Here is a 13,929-nt window from a genome sequence, read left to right as displayed (position 1 = left end):
TTGAAGTAAATGTGCAGAAAGTATTTGATCAAACAGTGAAGTTAGATGACAGTAAGCCATCAGGGCTGCACAGCATCTGCCTGAGATATGTGATGGCTATTAAATGTGAAACTGCAGGACTGGTCACCAAGGTGTGGGCAATCCATCACTATAAACAACTACAGCATGAGACAACAATAATATTCAGCATCACCATCACTGCTCTGACAAAAGGAGTGAGCAATGTAATCTCTAAGTCTATGGATCACAGTAAATTTTTTTACTAAATTTCAGTGTAAGTAAACATAAAGTAATGCATCTAGGGAAAATAATAGCTAAAGGCAGCTGAACAATGCCCATGTGATGTTGAACTCAGAGCTGGCAGCTGCAGCTGCGGAAAGAGGTCTTGGACCCACCGCTGGCAGTCCTCTGAAATCACTGTCTCAGTGAGCAGTGGCAGGCTGCAAAACCGGCAAAATGCTGGGCATCATCGGGAAGGGTATTGAAAGCAAGGCTGAGGATACTATTTTGCAAGTATATAAAACCTTGGTCTATCCCAAGGTTTGCACAGAAAATGTGAGAGAGAAAAGTTCCCAGGTCTCTATAGGTTTTAGATGCTGAATTAGAAACTTAAACTCTGGGTCATCTTCCTCTTCTTTTTAAGATACAAATGGCTGAAAATGAACAAAATGGTATTTATGATGATTGTAATAAACGGTGGATCTGAAAATGTTTTAGTCTAGCATGAAAAAGTTGGTGATTAAAAGAACACATTGTACCTCTGCCAAATGATTATAGATTTTACATAATATTTGATAGTTTTTATGCAAATTCAAAACTGAGTTTTCACACAGAGATATAAATATCAATAACTTTGTACAAAATCTCATGTGACTAATGAGTATTTTGACAGTAAATTAACATAACTGTACAGGAAACATTTTTGTTCTGACTCTCAGAACAAAACCTCACAGAACATACTCTCAGAGAGCTTGCCCTTACAGGCAAGTTGTTTCTAGAAATTTCCTCAGATAGGGCCATTCTGAGATGTGCTGAACACTTTTCCATTCTTTGTTGTCAATACAAAGCCTCTAAACCAGCAAACAAAATTCCTATATATACTGGGTAGGTTTTCTGAGCATTTAACACACAACCTGCAGCTAGAAGATGACTATAAGCTACTTTCTCTATGATCTTAAACTATCCCATACTAAAATGCTGTTAGAGCAAGCAAACAGCTGTAGATCATTTCTTTTCTCACTTAGAATAAATCTTCCAGGCTAAGAACCCCCATTGAACCAAGAGTTATGCACCTAACTACCTTTAATATCTGAAGCCCAGTCTCTACCTCTACAAGTCTCAAATGCATCAGACCATTATGTTAATGAGATGCCAGTTAAATATTTAATAGCTTAGAAATAGGGAAAGTAGATAAAATGGAGACCAGCAAGATCAAAAACTTTGTTTCTCTGCCAGGTTTTTGTTTACTGACTAAATAATAACCGTGAGAAGGATATGACAATGAAGCTGTAAAATGCCTTGCAATAAAAAGACAAGAAAGAAGAAGGGGAAAAAATAGAGAAAGTCTTGAACATTTGATTCTGTGTTATAAACTGTAGAATCAAAAAGCAACCAGGCATCATTTGGTGAGAAAGACAGATGAAAAAACAAACAGTTCTTGGCTAGCATAAAAAGAGGAAATCACTAAGATCTTTGAGTTCTGATCAGAAGAAAAACCTTCAGTCCAGCAACCTTCATCTCTCATTTTATTAGACAGATACCTTAGATCCTCCCAGCACTCAAGGGTGTATTTCTAATGTGCTGGCACTTGACATAGCAGAGCACTGATATTCCAGTTTTGTATTTGGGGTCTAAGTCCAATTCAGACTCTGATTCTTACAGTCAGATTAAAAAATATGTGTTGATCTTTCATTTATGGTATTGTTCAGTGAAACTTATACATATTACATCAAAAAAAAAAAAAAAGGCCATCCTTTGTAGCCCCATTCTGCAAAGTGCTGAACAGTCTATGCAAGTACTGAAGATTCATATGATCATTGCAGAGTTCTCAGTGAATTTAGCCAGCCTAGATACCCTTTGTGGACAAAGTTGATAAATCAGGAGTTCTAGGACATGATTTACATTATGCTAAAATATAAGATCAAAACAAGGCTGATTGTTCTGTTGTAAAGCAAGGCACACTCTACATATGATTATTTTTCTCTATCGACTACAAACTGATCTTAGGCTGACTATCCAAATGCATGTCTATGTTATAGACATCTAAAATCAAGTGAAATTAATCCCAATTCGACTGATATTCTTTTGTCTTCAAGGATCCAACCTGTGAAAGTAGTTATTGCTAATTCCTTCAGATGCTTCAATCCTGTGGAAACAAGCTTTGGTGCAGACATGGGTCCAAGGCTAGTTTGTTTTAATTAGCAAAGTCCCAGCAAATCTAATCCACTAATCAGCCTCTCAGGCCCTAGATTAACCTCTAACACTGCTAGACTTTATTTACAAAGATATAGTATTCCTCTGTCAATGTTTTATAAGCACACTATTACATAATGGAAAAGTAACATTTTTTTCTGTCTTATAGTTCCTGTAAAAAACTGATTCATTAAATATCCAACAGATATTCTTCCCTAGTCCTTTTCATAAAATTATCAGATGCAAAAGATTGCTGTTCTTGTGACAAAGTGGACCTACTTACAATAAATGATTTGGAATTCCTATATTTTCTACAGAGTCTGAAACAACTCTTCCTGGAAGCCTTTCTCAGGTTGGTCTTTTAAATCTGCCTGACCTATGTAGCTAAAACTGTTGGTAGCAGCCTCAGATAAAAGTGTTCCATTGTCACAAGTATCTTATTGGAAATAGTGAAGAGATTTGCTCTTCTGCTTTGTCAAAAATGGAACCAAAAATGAATTAAATAACACACAAATACAGCTTTAGGTATGCTAGAGTCTGCTGCTTCAAACCAAGTTAGAAGCAGAGGAAGTTAAGGCATTAAGGGAGAGGATAATGACTTATAGAAAAATCAGGTAAGAAGGAGAGACAGGAAATTATACTAAAAGATGGAATAAAAAGGAGAATGATGAGTCATCTTAAAATTTTGCTAAATTGCCACAATGTTTTTATCTTCCTTTTTCTGAAACTAAAATCAGGTAGCAGCAGCTGAAGGTAGGACAAAAGTGAGCCGCAAGACATGAGGTGGAAGAGAAGCAGGAATATCAATCCCATTGCAAGAAATTAGTTCCAGAGGAAGCTGGTAAACTGCACTAAGTGCACTGAGAATTGTGACAGATGAGTATTCTTGCACTCAGAGCAACAAAATTGGATGCAATATTATAGACGTGGCTTTACAGAAATTTTTTTGAAGAGAATTACCCGGATCAGTCCAAAACAGAACTAAGGAATGAACTAACATTAGCAGGGACTGTGTGCTCAGCTTATTTGCTGGCTCCCTTTTATTTAGTTGTACAGATATAGCCAAAGGCATCAGGGAATTGGGAGATGGAAAAGTTGAGTGTTATAACACTTGCATTGATCATACCGCCAGTTTACTAGAAAAATTAAAGGGTGTGAAGTAACTGGAGATATCAGGATCTTGAATGCAGAACATATCAGGATTAAGAATGTTGATGGTCTCTGAATTAAGCTGGATAGCACCTGTGGAAAAGAAAATTGTTGAGTGAATTACAAACTTCACAGATGGCACTGACTACTCTCATAGGCAGAAAAGAGATATTTAACAGTGGGCAAGCAATGAGTTGCCGTGCTTTAGCATTCTTTTGGTAGTTATACTGGAATTGAACAGAAATATTGGAATATCTTTAAAGGAAAAAAACTTGTTGTGACTTTGAAATTGAAATAAGTTCTGCTTTTGTTCTTCAAATATATTTTCAAATGATTTTGGTGACACTTCCCCCTGTAAATCTCAGTTTGCGCTCCTAGGTTATTTAGGGATTGTGGTGGAAAGGCTGTACTTATTTATTTGTGGCGTACTCGTGAACCATATTCAAAACTTTTTCCCCTGTATTTAACACTACAAGTATCTTCCTTTAGAAACCAAAGAAGTTCCAAGATGTGTATTATTCTAGATCATTTATCATCTTTTAGTTTTTAAATATGCAGATTTTAAGGCCATAAATAGCCAGTAGATTATTTTGTCTTTTACTGGTGAATAAAAAGTAAAATTCAGTATAAAAATGATAAGACTTCAGAATGGCAGGAGTGAACTCTTTAATTCTTTTTTTCTACTTCTCTTCTATCCATTCTTCTGAGTGAGGATTGCAGTCTATTTAAGCACATTCTTGATTGAATCAGGGCTTGATGTTATGTGCCTATCCTGTTAAAATGTCTTTACTTGAAAATACATTTTCAATTCTAATTCCACAATGCAGAAAATATGAATCTCTTAATTGTAAAATTTTAATTAGTATACTCTCTGTTTTTCAACATGGCTGTAGAAATATAAAGTACATATAGTATATGACATGTTAAATTCAATATTTTATGACATGCATTGTTGAACAATAAATAAATTACATTAAAATGATTACAACTTAATCAGAATTTACATAATCTGCTCTTATGCATCGTTTTTTGTATCAGCATCAAATAACAGTATCTATGAGAGAGCACTATTGTGCTAAGTGGTCCACAACCAGAAAACAAACTCTCATAATTTGATATGTGAGAACAAGCACATACAACAGACAGGCAAGAAGATCATGACAACTTTGTAAGGAAAATTTTAGTATAATAGTAGACAATTATCTCAGTATACAGTTGTATTTTGTTGTCAACAGGGTTTGAGGTTAGGGCAGCATAAGAAGAAAAACATCTTAAAAAGAAAAGAAAGTTGGAATTACTGGCATAAAGAAAGGCAGACAACCTTTTTTATAAAAAAAGATCATGAAGAGAAGGATGGGGATAACAGTCTTGTGTTCATTTCAGTTCTGTGTATGATATGAAGAAGAGAAACCAAAGGAGAGATGTACTGCTATATTGCTAGCCTTAGTTATTAGACTGTCAATTTTCAATTTGCTTCCATAAATTCAGCTAGAAGCAGGAAGTTCCATTCAAATAAATGTAATATTTTGTGTAATTAGAAGTAATAGCTACTCTATCTTGACATACCTCTATAACAAAATTAGGGAAAATGGAACAAAATGGCTGTGGAGGGTTATATTTTCTTATTCTCCCACTGCTGGGACTGCTCAGCAAGGAAAAAAATGTGAGGATGTCAGACCCATTTTCTTATTAGGTTACTGAGAAACAGATGAGAAGGGGTTCAGCTGGATAATTTTTAAGCCAGCAGGCATTGTTACATTTCTGCTAGCAGGCATAGAAAATAACAATGAAAAAAATTAATAACTGTAGATCAGCCCTGTTGGCTAGAAGGTTATCAGTATGCTGGGGTGAACAGCAATACACTCTCACAGGAAACTGATAGAGTAAATAATTTGGGGGGTATTTTATTGCAGCAAATTAAACTAAAAATAAGAACAAATCATAAATTACAGATTTAAAAGAACAACTTAATTCCACTGGATGGTCTACTTTTTTAAAATTGAGAGATTAGGTGGTGTCCTATGCTGACTAATGGTACTACTGAAATATGTTATTGTCATGAAAGACAAAACAATATTCATGAGAATAAGTTATTTTAAAAGGTGCTGAAGTATCTTTGTATCTATTGATTTGTGAAGATAATGATGAAGCTTTAGAAAATATATTCTGATTCTCCCATTTCAAATCAAGGAGTCATTTCTGATGGAGTCACTTTTAAACTTGTCTAATACCAGAGAGAGGTTTTGTCTGGGAGTGTATGATAATCCTGTGAGATTTACGGTCTGGCAACTGTTTTCTGCAGATATCTGCACACTTGGGTATTATTTGTAAGGAACCAACACCTCAACCCCCTGTAATGCACACACACAGTTTAAGAAACTGCAGACTATGCCTGGACTCCCTATACCGGGAGTTAAGTTGGACCCTATTGTAGATCTTGTCAAGCTCATAACCTTCAACTTTCTTTGTGCTCTGTCCAAGACTTGGGAGGAGAGAGAAAGGAAACTTGATGCATGCCCATGTCTCTCTCCAGCAAGGTCAGGACAAGGCCAGAGCATGTGCTCAGAGCAGAGAGCCTGAAAGCATTTGAAACTAGTAGTAGGAATGCACCTGATGTTCCAAAGACCAAGATGAGTTTTTGTTCGCTTTGAAATTATTATATTTCTTTGCTAAAACTTTGGAGTCCCAAATAAATTTGAAAATAGATTGTTCTTCTAGGAAATTAAGTACAGCAATGAGCCTTTTCATAGCTTGAAAATACAGAATGCTGAGAATAATAATGTGCAGCAATTATGTAAGGCAGTACTTCAAAGCGTTTTATTAACATTTCATCCTCTTCTAGAACTGCTTTTATATCCTCCACTAGCATAAAAAGTAAAAATAAAACCTATACCTATAAAGTTACATATTCTCAATTTGCTTTTCTATTAAATGGTCCTGAAATAAGAATACCTTACACAAAGGGGGAAAAAAAATAAAAAATAAATCCACAAGCTCATCCTGGCTGCATTGAAGACTCAATAAACTATTTTGAAAGTCAACAAACTCATATTCTAGTGGATCTGTTAAGTAAATGCTTTCCAAAATTAAGGGCCTGTTATTTAAAATTCTGCTACAATCCTTGGGAAAGAAAACTGTAGAGTACTAAAAGTACTAAAACATATTAAAATATGTTTTGGGTAATTGATCCAGAGCAATTAAATTGATGTAACCAACTTCAGAACCATGAGATAACTAGATCTAAATAGGAATAATCCTGGAGAAGCTATATAAAGAACACATATTATGCCACTAAACATTACTTATGATAACATTTGATAATCTTATACAAGAAAAAGAGGAGCTGGAAGTTCTAAAGCATAAGTTCTGTGATAAAGTAAAAATATGGTACACAGTCAACTTTGTGCCCTTGTGGCCAAGAAGGCCAATGGTATCCTGGGGTGCATCAGGAAGAGTGCTGCCAGCAGGTCGAGGGAGGTGATCCTCCCCCTCTCCTCAGCCCTGCTGAGGCCACATCTGGAGTACTGCGTCCAGTTCTGGGCTCCCCAGTACAAGAGGGATGTGGCACTACTGGAGCAAGTCCAACGAAGGGCTACAAAGATGATTAGGGGACTGCAGCATCTCTCTTATGAGGAAAGACTGAGAGAGCTGGGCCTGTTTAGCCTGGAGAAGAGAAGGCTGAGAGGGGATCTTATCAATGTGTATAAGTATCTTAAGGGAGGGTGTCGAGAAGATGGGACCAGACTCTTTTCAGTGGTGCCCAGCGACAGGACGCGAGGCAATGGGCACAAACTGAAACACAGGAAGTTCCATCTGAACATGAGGAAAAACTTCTTGACTGTGAGGGTGACAGAGCACTGGAACAGGTTGCCCAGAGAGGTGGTGGAGTCTCCTTCTCTGGAGATATTCAAAACGCGCCTGGACGCGATCCTGTGCAATGTGCTCTAGGTGACCCTGCTTGAGCAGGGGGGTTGGACTACATGATCTCCAGAGGTCCCTTCCAACCTCAGCGATTCTGTGATTGTGTGATTCTGTAAGGATAACAACTTCTTTATTAGACAAAATTTTTTGGTCAGTGCTACAGAGATTAGACCTGTGATTCTTTGCCAGTTTTCAATATTATAATTCACATCTCAGAAAAAAATGGTTAAATTTAATCTTTTCAAATGCAGTATTTTCTAAATATCTTTAAGGCCACATCCCCACGTGACTGCACAGCTCAGTGGAACAATACCAACTTGGTGCTCAGCATGTTTCACCAAATTCTGAGTTTGCTGTTTTTGTTTGATATAAATACAAACAGAATTTAGTTTTAAAGCATCCCTTCCATGGATTCCATCAACTTTTTATAGGTTTCTCTTTGTTTCTAATCTTAATTGATTTTCCTTGATGTTTTCCATAGCTGTTGTTGTTCTGATTAAATCTCCAGCCTTTTCACAGTAATCGTGATGATCTCATTAAGATGCTCTGGTTAATCTCTACCTGTAGGAGTTGTTTTCTTCAGTGAGGTACTTTATATAAGCAAGCTTTAATCATTTGTGTACTCTTGTGGATCCTGATCTCTACTTCCTTGAGTTTAATCTTCCTCCCAAACTATTTTTCCTTTTTATTGAGGATATCACGGTAATAAAGTAATTTGTATTTTCTGTTCCCTACTCTTTCAAGACCAGCTTTGTGTTCTGACAGCAAAACTGCCCCTCTGTTATGATAGCAGAATCCTGGGGCTTTGTGAATGGAGCTTTGGTAAAAAAAATATTGAGGATTCAGAGTTTAAGTGTATTTTAAGTATACATTGAGCAAGCTTCTAAATTTCTTAACTCTGAAATTGGCTTTCAATCACAGTAATAGGTTCAGAAAAAAAATTAACCCTTTTTAAAATGGACATTAATATATTTTAAGAACTTTTTTGATGTGGTATTTGTACAGTGCAAGAATGATTCTGACAACTGAGCAAATTTATGTTTCGATTTCTCCAGAAACAAGCCCTGGAATAAGATGATTGAACAGCATGCAGTAGAATAATTCTTGACAATCTCAAGTCTGTATCACTGCCTAATTTACAAGACAGCATGTTACCTCACCAGGCAAACAAATGTTTATGCAACGTGATCAGGTAGGTGGCCAAGACTAGGACCAGTGTGGTGTTGTCTGAATAGCTCCTATGTTGCCTTTGATCTGCACCAGTCCAGGAAACCTCAGTGTAATTCCAGAGACACATCACTCCAAGTAGCACTTGACCAGGCATCATTAGTGAGACTGCACCAGGTGTTGGCTTCTCCACCTTACACAGCCTTCTAACACTGTCTTCCAACTCTGTCCCGGCAGGCTTTGAATCCCCAAGATCTCCTCCCCCTCCCAGATTCACATGCCACATGCTGGGACACAAAGTCATGCCTTAAAGCTGCCATTTTGGAAGTTTTCAGCCAAATCTAACTGTGTCCTGAAGCACTTGGACAATATAATGAATATTTCTTAAGGTCACTTGAACAGTTATGCAACAAATGTATAATGGCCTGGGAATCCCAGGTGCAGATGCTACATATTATAAATGTAGCCAATCCGCTTTAAAGTGGATGTGAGGTGTTCTGTACCTTTTAGCCTGACAGCCAGGGATCTTTCCTTGGGACAGAAGATTTAGCAGTGTTTATCTAGACTCATTTACTCCCTCTCCCATAAGAATTTCTTCTACACCATTTGCTGACATAAAAGAAAAATGCTTTCATGTTAGGGATATAATGCTTTCACAAAAATTCTGAAAAACAAGGTGACCTAGGGAGGAAAACTGTTACCTCAAGTAAAGCTGATTCATTTAAAATTATCAGAAGTATTTATACATTATCCTACAATCTCCTCTGGCAGCAGGATAGTTATATTCAAAGAAAAAAGAACTTCAAAGTTTCAATGGCTCAGATGTTTCTGTGTGTCATGTTATTACACATGTGTGATGATGGTATCCATGTGGTAAACTAAGAAAAAAAATGCTATGAAAAGAAGAACTTACCTCTAATATCTATCAATGATTACCTCACTTACCCTTTTTTCCATTGATTATTATGAAAATTAAATATTATTATAAGATTATATTTCCAATTCTAAACTACATCTACATGAGCTCTTTGACAGTAGTAACAGTATGCAATATGAATGTCATGTCATCAAATGTTAGGGCTAGAATTCTCAACTTATTAGTTTGCTTCCACACACTAATTGAATTCTTGCAAGTTTTGAAAGCTACAGAGCTAGAAAATCATTATGTTTGTTTTCATGTTCAGAAAAAAAAACATTTTTAAGAAAAGTAGAAGGAAATTTAACTCCAGATTATATATGCCAAATATAGATGTCTAAATGCAAGTAGCTACAAGTAAGGTATTAGTAAGCTTAAGTAAGTCGCTTGAATACAAACATCTACTATCACCTAAGAAGCCATAGGATATTAGCTGGATTGCCTATACCTGTTTTGGAAGCAGACAGATCTTCTGTAAGTCTTTAGCCATAACTGTCAGATCTGGTAGTTCAGATACGTTCAGATCTGGACATTTCAGATACTAAATGTCACATAGACCATAGAGTCAAGAAGCTGTTCTTTTGCTGAAACACAGGATTCCTGAGCCATTTGATCTGCCTTAAAATATGCAATCCTAGCTGCTGACCGCTTGCCTACCAGTAGTCTGCAGCGATGAAGCAGGAGGATATGAAACAGGAATGGAAGATATGAGACCTTCTTGAAAACTAGCTGGACTTAGGAGAGCCAGTGTAGGACATAGGCGGGAGTAACTATGACTTTCTTAAGACGGGGCCATAGTTACTAACTGGGCTTAGCTGCAGAGGCCACACCTCCACGTGGTCCCGCTGGATGCCCATTCGTGGGTAACCGAGTTGGCCTCTGCCCCAGTGTTTTACTCGGTGCTATAGTTACTTCCACCCTATCGACTGGCTTCACCGACCACTCGATAGTAATTCCAGGTGACCCTAAATTTATTCGACCGCGGACTAGTAAAGTAGCCGTGAGTCCAAAGCCCTTGGCCTGAGGGCTAACATAAGGCATATCAGGTGAACTTGGGGGCTGGTTCATCTGGTTATATCCCGAACCTCCACAGTCATGTTGCACAGCCTTGTAAGATCATGGGTTGTCAATTTTGTCTCAGTGGCCACCCAGACAGGAGAAATTCTCCCAGAAATCACAAGGGCTCGCCCTGCGAGAGTAACATCTGAGGAGGTGGTCCACCTTTCCCGAAATTCGACATTTTATAATTCGGACATGGCCGGTTGGGAAGGGACTTGTCCCGACCCGACCTGGGATTGCATTAAAGATCTGCCGGAGGTTTATGAGGTCCTGGAACCCATTGGATCACCTCCGATGACTGGAGCTGCAGAAGCACCAGAGGAGGTTGTGGTAGACGTGGAACCAGGATCTCCCTCCGGCCCCACAATTGTATCACCTGAGGTAGTGAGTCCCATCCTTGGTGCTGTGGGGGGAACGACTGATGTGGGAACACCAGTCGTGAAGATCCCCGATTAACACCTAGCATGTCCTTGCTGTGGCACCAGGATGGGGAAAGTCGCGGCTCTAATTGACCATCTTAGGAGATCCCATGGTCAGCGACGAATTCTCTTTCAGTGGTCCCGATGTGGGAGGACAAATGTGAAACATCATAGCATTGCCTGCCACTTTCCGAAGTGCCAGGGAGCCCCAGAAATCCGCAGTCAGGAGGAAGCCCCGGAGGAACCTGGAATGTGGCGTTGTGGGGAATGCGACTGGCAATTTAAGACCAAGAGCGGCATGTCTCAGCATAAGCGACTTATGCACCCACAAGTTAGGAATCTGGAGAGGATTGAAGCAGCTTGACCGAAGGGAAAGAGCCTGCGAGGAATGCATAGAAGCTGTTGGACGGAGGAAGAGACGGCTCTGCTGCTAGAGTTGGAGGAAAGGTTTAAGAATGAGCGCTTCATCAATAAACTGATCAGAGAGCATTTGCCCACGAAAACGGCAAAGCAGATCACTGATAAACGAAGACAGCTTGCAGCGGGTGCCAAGACAGCGGCAACACCAAAAAGAGCTGCGATGGAGCGCGGTGGGGAGTCCCTGGTGGAGAAGGAAAGGAAGGAAATGATAAGAATGGAATATAGGAAGGTCATGGCAGAGAAGGTACGAGCAGGGTCTCTGCCGGCAAGCAATATGATCGCATGTAGGAGGATCTTGGAGGATGGCGAGGACGCCCGGAGAGTCATCGAAGCGTCAGCAGTAGAGTGGTTGTCACAGCTGGCGGGGCAGATTGCCATAGGAAAATTGAAACAACGGAGGAAGCACCAAGCGAAACCCGCACCTGCGAGGGAGGAGAGAAGGTGGATGAAGAACAGGGTGGTGAGAAGAGGGTTGTATCTCTGATACCAGTGGCTCTTTGGGATAGATTGCAAGAAGCTCGCTGGTATCATTTTGGACAACATCGAGGCACTGAAGTGCCCCCTTCCAATGAGCGAGTTATATGACTCGTTTCGGAGGAAGTGGGAAGAGGGATCCCCGTTTGCAGGCTTGGGTGTCTTCCGGAGTGCTGGTGTGGCAGAAAATTCTGCATTCAAGAAGATGATCTCCCAAAAAGAGGTCATGAAAAACATCGTGGAAATGAATAAGAACTCCGCTCCAGGACCAGACGGGATGTTATTAAAAAGGACCCTCAGGGGAGCCAATTGGCTGAATTGTTCAATCTATGGCTGCTGGCTGGAAGGATCCCAGATGGGGTCAAAGAATGTAGAACAATTTTAATACCTAAATCTGCGGATCCGAAAAAGATCGAGGACATAAATAATTGGCTGCCCATTACCATCAGGTCGGTAGTTTTAAGACTGTTCTCACGGATCCTGACAGCACGACTGCAGCGAGCCTGCCTGATTAACAGCTGCCAACGAGGGTTTATTTCAGCCCCAGGCTGTGTGGAAAATTTGAAGCTCCTGCAAGTGCTTATACGGCACGCGAAGAAAGATCATAAGACGCTGGTGGTCGTCTTTGTGGACCTGGCGAAAGCCTTTGATTCGGTCAATCATCATCACATCCTGGAGGTCCTCCGACAGAAGGGCGTTGATGATCATATAATTGACATCATCGCCGATTCATATAACAACTGTGCAACAAGGCTTGAGGTTGGGGAGACCTGCTCGGAGAAGGTTAAGATCCTCACCGGGGTGAAGCAAGGTGATCCAGTGTCCCCACTGCTGTTCAACCTAGCAGTAGATCCACTGTTATGCAAGCTGGAAGAGATCAAGGAAGGATTCAAATATGGTAACAGCTTGGTATCATCATTGGCGTTTGCAGATGATCTGGTTCTGCTGGGTGACTCGTGGGAAGGCATGCAGAAGAGTTTGCAGGTGGTGGAAGAGTTTTGTCACGCTACAGGGCTGAAGGTGCAAGCTGGAAAATGCCATGGGTTTCTAATAAGGCCCACAAAAGACTCTTATACTGTTAATAACTGTGACCCACGGGTAATTGAAGGGGCTCAACTCCATCTAATTGAGCCCGGTAGCTCCGAGAAATATTTGGGCCTGGGAGTAGACCCTTGGGTTGGACTCTTGAAGCCGGAGCTGAAAGAAAAGCTTGACACCTGGGTGAAGAACATCGGGGCAGCCCCACTAAAGCCACTGCAGAGGGTAGAAATCTTGAAGAGGTATGCAGTCCCACGGGTGCTGTTGGCAGCAGATCATGCGGGAGTAAACTCCTCATACCTCCAGGCCCTAGACCTCGCCGTTAGATCAGCAGTGAAGAGCTGGCTTCACTTACCCCCCAGTACATGTGACGCCATTTTATATGCCAGCACAAGTGATGGCGGATTAGGAATTGCGCGGCTGGCGAGCCAAATTCCAAACATACAGGCTCGCCGGTTGCACCGAGTTGCCCAGTCCTCCGATAACATCATGAGGACTATTGTTCTTGAAGAGGGGATCCAGATGGAATATAACAAGGTCTGGATCGCCGCTGGAGGAAGGCTCGATAAGATTCCATCCATCAGAGAAGAACTCCCGATGACAATTCCAGTTGTATTGGGAGGCGGCGAGGCTTCATCCGAATGGGAAATGTCATCACCCAGGGTCATCTATCCGGTTCCTAGCAAGTGGAGGAAAAGAGAATTAGAAAATTGGGCCAATCTAAGATCACAAGGCCGCGGTATAAAGAACTTTGAAAATGATAACATCAGTAATGATTGGCTCATACACTATCGGGGTATTCCCCACAGGAAGTTATTAACAGCAATACAGCTGCGTGCCAATGTCTATCCCACTAGGGAGTATTTGGTGCGGGGGCTGGGAGAAGGGGTTCCGAAGGGGTGCAGGCATTGTCCTGCGGAATGGGAAACTTGTTCTCATACCATCGGATACTGC

This window comes from Apteryx mantelli, chromosome 1 (genome assembly GCF_036417845.1).
Source record: "Apteryx mantelli isolate bAptMan1 chromosome 1, bAptMan1.hap1, whole genome shotgun sequence".
NCBI lineage: Eukaryota > Metazoa > Chordata > Aves > Apterygiformes > Apterygidae > Apteryx > Apteryx mantelli.
The sequence above is the reverse complement of the archived record's forward strand: the minus strand, read 5'-3'. Positions refer to the sequence as shown.